Source organism: Mya arenaria, chromosome 5 (genome assembly GCF_026914265.1).
Source record: "Mya arenaria isolate MELC-2E11 chromosome 5, ASM2691426v1".
In the NCBI taxonomy this organism is placed as follows: Eukaryota; Metazoa; Mollusca; class Bivalvia; order Myida; family Myidae; genus Mya; species Mya arenaria.
This window is the reverse complement of record NC_069126.1, coordinates 33,744,784-33,752,572: the sequence shown is the minus strand read 5'-3', so window position 1 is coordinate 33,752,572 and position 7,789 is coordinate 33,744,784. Positions and strand designations below refer to the sequence as shown.

The 7,789-nt window shown below is 34.0% G+C and overlaps 1 long non-coding RNA gene across 1 annotated transcript; it reads right to left on the bottom strand.

Annotated features, from left to right (window-relative positions):
* Positions 1–2,682: 2,682 nt before the first annotated feature.
* Positions 2,683–7,784, bottom strand: LOC128234743 (uncharacterized). The gene is made up of 4 exons (XR_008261027.1): positions 4,649–7,784; positions 3,893–4,005; positions 3,611–3,669; positions 2,683–3,248 (listed from the first exon to the last, which is right to left on the bottom strand). It is a non-coding gene; the product is annotated as an uncharacterized LOC128234743 (long non-coding RNA).
* Positions 7,785–7,789: the final 5 nt, after the last annotated feature.

Here is a 7,789-nt window from a genome sequence, read left to right as displayed (position 1 = left end):
TTACTCTTAGGAATCTCAATTATGTATGCAACAATACACATCACTGGCAAGCATTTCAAACTAGGATTTAAACTACTATAAATGATTAATACTATTATCTAAAAAAATACTAACTACTTCTACTGATGTACCGGCATGTAACCTAGGTTGTTTTCGATGGAAAATGACCGGGGTGTTCCGAATAATGTGTTATCATTGTAACAAACGTTTTATTTATATTTTAACAAAATGATTTGTTTCGATGCCTGACTCGACGAACATAAACGAGTTCCTTTAAACCAAAAGCTTGTCTGTCAGAACAAGCAAGAAATAATGCTAATAAATGAATCATCCGATGACTTGGCTTATATTATATTACACAAAGCCAAACTAATGTGCATTTTATCAAACGAAATCTTTTTCGTCCATTGTTTTCACGTTATCACTCCTAGTCTTTTCAAGTGCTCACAAGGACAAGCAATACTGGCCTGAATTGGGATAGATTGAGGAAAAATGGAAAACCAGCACAGTGTAAGTGTTAAGTAAACAAACAAATTAGGTAAAAAAAATAAGGAAAGTTGGAACGGGCGAGGCGAGCTAGTCGTACTAAGTTTCAAGATTTTACCCAACATGTTTAAAATATCTTATAGCTAAAAGGCGCGTAGCTGCCTATACGCGAGTACGCGGCGGAATACACATGATTCTGACAAAAAAACAGCCAAAATTGCAGTATGCGTACTTGACTACATGATTCTAAAACCGTCCATTTTCTAGTCCTAAGTAAAGCAACTCAGAACGCCCAGAATGCACAAGACTGCACCATGGTTTTCAAAATAATCCGAGGGGGCATGTCCCTGAACCCCCCCTTGCATAATTATATGAATCCACATGAATAAAGGGCTAGCTACGCCCCTGGTGTATAACCTGTTTCGCTTTCTCCGCCCAGCTTGATCTTTGAGATTGTATCTTATATGTTGTAAATGTCTTAGACCCAATTTGAGAAGGCGGGGAACCAAATTAAATGTCATTTCTGTAAAATTGTTAAACTACAAATCTTAATAACGACTAGTCTTGGTACTAATCAAAGACTGAAAATGTAGGTTATAATTCAACAATAATCTCTGCTGCCTACCAAATGTTCGCATTTTAAATGATTGAAAATGTTCATGTTCATTGTACATGTATAGATTATGTTTGTATATTTTCTATATGTTCGAGAGGACCTAAATGCATTGTTAGAATAATCGGTAGTTGAGGAATGGCCACTTTAAATAATTTATAATTAAAAACAATATGCAACCACAGATATGGCACTTGAGTTGCTTTTGCCAACCGAGGGAGACAAGAACTAGTCTCACCCCGCCCCCCAATTTGAATTATTACCCGCCCCCCAATTTGAATTATTACCCGTCTTCGGGAAACTTCCCCCAGGCAAATCTACCACCAATAATGACCCTCATTGCCCTCCCTCTAAGAGTGCGGACTCTGCAGACCCCACTGGCGGTGTGACTACATCATCCTCTGAATTAGGCACCTAAACCTTCATATTTGCCCCATTTTCAGTTAGAGATACCATGACAACGAATGGTTGAACCTGTACCAGGCGTGGATCAGACACAGAAACAGCCTGTTTGGCCAAACGTTACCTGGGAGAATTCTCTGAACTTTATTTTGGGCCCGGAGACTGTTCAGCCTCGGCAAAAATGAAATCTCTACTCTTGTACGACAGATAAAGCACCCATCCCTTTTCCAAAAGGACGGACCCCCGAACGTGCCCCACCCCTCTCGAAGTTACTACCAGAGGAAGCATTTCTACCTCTCTGAGCTAACCATTTGACCGACAAATTGGCATTATTTGCACAAACAAACCTAGCTACCCGCCTCTCAGACTTCAAATACTTTCCAATTAGAGGACCATCAAACTTTACCCCCACGGTTTATCTTGGGCCTTCCTAACTTTCGCCCCCGGGGCTGCATGATTCAGGTTCAACCATCTTGTCATTATGAACCACGTCAAATCTCCCCCTTCGCGCGTACTCTTACGAATTCCTATTAGGGTTTAGCCACCTCCAATTCCCTTGGTCGGCCTCCTGGTGTTACCAGAAAATCCGATAAGTTCAAGTTCAACCCAGCCGGTAGAGTCGTAGGAATATAAGTAATCCCCTAACATGTGTCTTAACCACTACCTACAGGTGTGAAACTCAGATATCTCACCTCAGATTATATAAACCCATAGAACCATGCAATCACCCACAGGGGTCATATTCCCCCGCGTATTCCGCCCCATAGCTCGCGGTCCATTGTCGGAGTCAAGGTAAAAACCCTAAGTTAACACCCGATCCTGGACATGGCGAACCAATAGCAACATTTTAATGCCCAATTCTCTGCACTGCTGACCCGATTCCCCTGATGCGGTACATGACACATTGCCCTAACCGGTACTTGGGATCTGTATGACTGAGATAGATCCCGAGGATAATTCAGGTATTCACAAAATGACTAAAAGAAATACATCTATTTTACAAGCTGGTCTCATCAAAACACATTATTCAACAAAAAGTATCTTAACTGGTGCCGATTGCCATAGTGGTTAAGTGTTCAGAGTTTCATGCAAATATTATCTATTATCTATTTCAATCATGTTATGATATACAAGTGAGTATACACTTTATATAGCATTCTGTGTTTAAACATGAGCCAGTAAAAGTAAAAATAAATGTATTTAGAAATATCAAAAGATTCACATAATTTCTATAAAAGATAGTATGAAGGTTTACATGATCAACAATGGTAGTGTGTGTTTTATATTTTATCATAAGTTTGAATAAATGTATCATTTCAATTTTCCTATATAATTCAAAAGTGTTTTAATCCTTAGAGGAAACATGTACAACTCGATATACATCACAGTTGAAACTGTATAAAAATACATATATTTTTGAAAAATCTAATGCTAATGGCTTTTAAATGCAAAATCAAAAAAAAAGGAAAAAGAAATTTCAAATATTAAATGAAGATTACACACAAATGCCTCACTGCCTTTTTAACCGTTTAAAGTATTATGCTGTATTGGGATATGCAATTAATTTCAAGTTCTGTTTAAATATATCTGTAGTTATCTGTTGGGTCTGGTATCTCCAGTGTATGTAGGTATAATGTACTGTTCTGACAAAGTCTCCTAAATCACACTGGAACTTTTAAGGCGAGTATCTTGAAAACTGACTCTGGGCATATTCTAGATGTTTGAAACATTGTGATTTCTCAGTGTCCTGAAAAAGACAAAAAGTTATAAAATATTGTTTAATACAGCACAATATAATACATTTATGAAAACGCCTTTTAATGGTTAAACTACAAGTAACACATAATTTACATTCCCATTTTTCAACTGAAATAGTATGCATATTTTATGATAATTATTGTCTTTTGAAAAAAGAAATAAGTGGGGTATTTAAGAAAACATGTAAACACCATTCTGGTCACTTTTTATTTCTTGTTTAATGTTCATATAAGTTAAATAACAATTATGTTATACCAGTTAACTGCTCAAAGTAAGATGCCCAACATCATCTTATTGTATTATTCATAAAATTTGTTTATATCCTATTGCATTTTATCATTTCCTACCTACTTTTACACTGCCCTCCATTGCCATCTTGAAGCATTCCTGGTAGTTTTTTTATCATGAGCCTGAAATAATTAACTAAAACAAATATTTAACAAGCAAAAAAACTAAATAAATGAAAACATATTATATCAATAAGCATTTGTACATAGCCTGTACATTAACTGCAGATATATAATATGGTTTTGCAGTTTAGTTTCTACATTAGTCCTTATGTGTTCATATGTTGAATATACCTCTTATATTATTCATAAAACCAACATTAGAATTTAATTCCCTTTTCCATACCATTATTAAACAGAGGTCAATGAAGAGCACAGCATTTTCCACCAAGACCATGACACTTCTGCTGTCAATTTTCATTTCAGTTTTTATTGTACACTTGGCATCAAATGGTATGACTGAAAAGACAAGATTTAACCTTTGTCAGTTGAAAACTCACATATGTACTATACTACAGAGTTCTACATAAACCATAGGATACCTTACTAAAACAAGTTTCAATTACAAGTAAAGGTGAACTAAAATGATTACGTTGTCACCCGATAGTGTTCATGGTATTAAAGTAGCCAATAATCAACTTATTTGTTGTGACAGTGTTGTTTACATTACTGTACAGTATATTTATATATATTTAGCATCAGTTTTAGATTAGTTCTGGCTTCCATAACTTTAATGTTGATATTTATTTTTTTGATGTTTACAACCAAAAAGGTAATATATAACGTGTTCGTTGAAGTTCTTTAGCTAGTTTAAGATGTGCAAAAATAAGAAAAATAATAATGTTATATCCTGACATGATAAAATGGTAACACTGTTTAATAATTCACTGACTACATGCCACAAAGACCGGTAATATTACAACAAAATATGTACAGACATTTATTTATCCGAATTAAAAACCATCCGAAATAGAAAAATTTCAAGAAAATGTTTTACATAACATATAAAACAGCAATGGAACCAAATCAAATTCTACATCATATTCAATGTTTTAGATGTACACAATATCAGCACATTTACTAAATATAACAAAAAGCTTACATCTTCTACAGTTAAAATCCTTTTTTTTGACAGAACGGCGAAAATAGAACATTGTCGTACTGTTTTCAGCTATTTTTAGACATAGTTTATAAATTCCACACCAGCGAACATGCTACACGCAATATTAAACTCTCAAATGTTGGTAAAAAGTAAAAGTATACTTTGATATGGCGAAAATCTTCATCCGCCATCTTGATCGTTAAGTTAACGAGTGCCTCTTACTGGTCGTAGGTTTACGAGCAAAATTAACGATAAAGCAGGTGCACGTTGCGTCTCTGAAACGGTGCCGATCGGTAATTTTGGTCGTACTACCAAAATCAGCTAACGATCGCCTTAACGATCGTCTCTGAAACGCGCCCCAAATCCGTTGATATTTCAATCTGATCTATCTGCTTCAAAACCAAGTTTTATACTAAACCGGCCAGACGCGGTTATGCAAGATAGGAATTAACTGCGTATAATATCATATGATAACTGTGTTGATAATATTTACACCCAAACTTCCATTTTCCTGAATGAACTGCCTTTCGGTAATTGCGTTTATCAATCGATGAACGCAACATCTTCGGATATGTTCGGATCGTAATTCATCGCATAACAATATACATGAACATTTTTGATCTTGTTATTGTTTGTATTGTGTCAGCAGGTGCCGTAAAATATAAATAAACATTTTAGAAAGTGTTAAATTATGATATGTTAAATGTTTCGTTGCCATAAGTGTTTCAATTTTTTGTTTAAAAGTGATTTCAAGTGGTTGATCTTTTCCCGCGTTATCGTGACGTCATTTGATAAAACGTTTCCGGTTAGAGTCGGGTCGTTCTATTAACATAATTGGTACGAAATGATAACTGAAAGGTTTTCTTAAATGAAATAAAGTATTTTTTAACAATTCTTGAATGAAATGATTGGTGTTATAAATGAATTGCGGGATTGAGGTCATTATCGGGGATATGAATGCAATTGGCCTGGTCGAAGTACGCGTGGATTCCTTCAGACTCCAAACACTTTGACCAGCCCAATTGCGTTCATACCCCGATAATGACATCAATCCCGCAATTTATTCCTTAAATAAATGACCATTTGCATAAATGTTATATTACGTTTATCCAATGGTCAGTCAGTCTCTACAGCTTTTTAACGCATGCGTTCTTTGATTTAGAAAAATGACTACAAACATGAAAACAACATGGATTACTAAAAACATGAAAACAAGATGGATTACTACAAATATGAAAACAACATGGATTACTAAAAACATGAAAACAAGATGGATTACTACAAACATGAAAACAACATGGATAACTACAAATATGAAAACAACATGGATTACTACAAATATGAAAACAACATGGATTATTATAGATATGAAAACAACATGGATTATTATAAATATGAAAACAACATGGATTACTACAAATATGAAAACAACATGGATTACTACAAATATGAAAACAACATGGATTATTATAAATATGAAAACAACATGGATTATTATAAATATGAAAACAACATGGATTATTATAAATATGAAAACAACATGGTTTACTGAAATAATGATATTGATTCTATATAAAAATCAAGATTATCTCTGTTAAAAAAATTGAAACAAAACAATACGGTAGTGAGAAAAAATTGAATAAATTTCGTATAAAATATATAGCTGAAAACAAGCTAATTTTCGCACGTGATTGTAGAGAAATCTTCTCAACTCACCAAAGGAGATCACTGCGTATGAGATTGATCACTACTTTAAGAGTACTAGATAAACAAAATACAGTTATAATATCAATATTGTGCTGCTTTAACTTCTGCTGCCATATCAAGGATCTCTTTTAGGAAAAATCACTCATTTATTTTTCGTTATTATAATATAAATATTTCGTTCTAACAAAATCATGTTAATCATGCATTCTGTCCTAATATTTCGTAATAACGGATTTTTTTTTGTTATTACGATTTTTTTGGGGGTTAACTTGGGATAAGAACATTATTATTGTTATAACGAAATAAGTAAATGCCTTAATCAGATACTATTGTACATTTAGTCTTATACCATGACAAATTGATTCTGTATTAAGCGTCATCGAGCGAGTACGTTTTCAGCATTCAGAATCAGTATAAGATACATTTATTAAAAACTAAATTTAGCAAAGAAATATCACTTTCCAGCATATTGATAACCATGACAATAACTTTAGTGTAGAAATTTACAGGAAGTGGCTTTTAGATCTTCTTCGAAAGCGCTCTTTTGGTAAAGATGATATTTTGTTTTCTACGGCACTTTGTTTGTGTTTCTTTTCTACCGGGTAGAGGACTAAAACACTAGCCTAAAATCAAAACACATTTTTTTATTCTATGATTATTAGTCCATTTACAGGATATGTATATAAGCATTTAACTTAATTGGTACTTGGGTGGCATGTTTTTATTGAAGGTAAACAACCGCAAACAAGAGCTGTGGAAATATCTACCCATATGCGTATAAAGAGAAGACGGCCTTATCTAAATATCGAGAAGCAATAATTCTCAAATAAAAATAAAAAATAAATAAAAGACTTGTAGTTTTCTGAAGTGTATATTTTTTTCAACAAATTGTTTGCTTTTCAAAAACAAAACAAGAGTTAGATAAATGATATGACAGAAACTACAGGAACAAGCTTATTAGACAAACAATTAAAGAAGAACATGCTACGATGCATTATATAAATAGCCTAACAGACATTACATTGGATACCAGGCATTCAACCACAAGTTAACAGCCTAACAGACATTACAAAGGATACCAGTATTCAAATTACAACGGATACTAGGCATTCAGACACAAGGTAATAGCCTAACAGACATTACAATGGATACCAGTATTCAAATTACAACGGATACTAGGCATTCAGACACAAGGTAATAGCCTAGCAGACATTACAATGGATACCAGTATTCAAATTACAACGGATACTAGGCATTCAGACACAAGGTAACAGCCTAACAGACATTACAATGGATACCAGTATTCAAATTACAACGGATACTAGGCATTCAGACACAAGGTAATAGCCTAGCAGATATTACAATGGATACCAGTATTCAAATTACAACGGATACTAGGCATTCAGACACAAGGTAATAGCCTAGCAGACATTA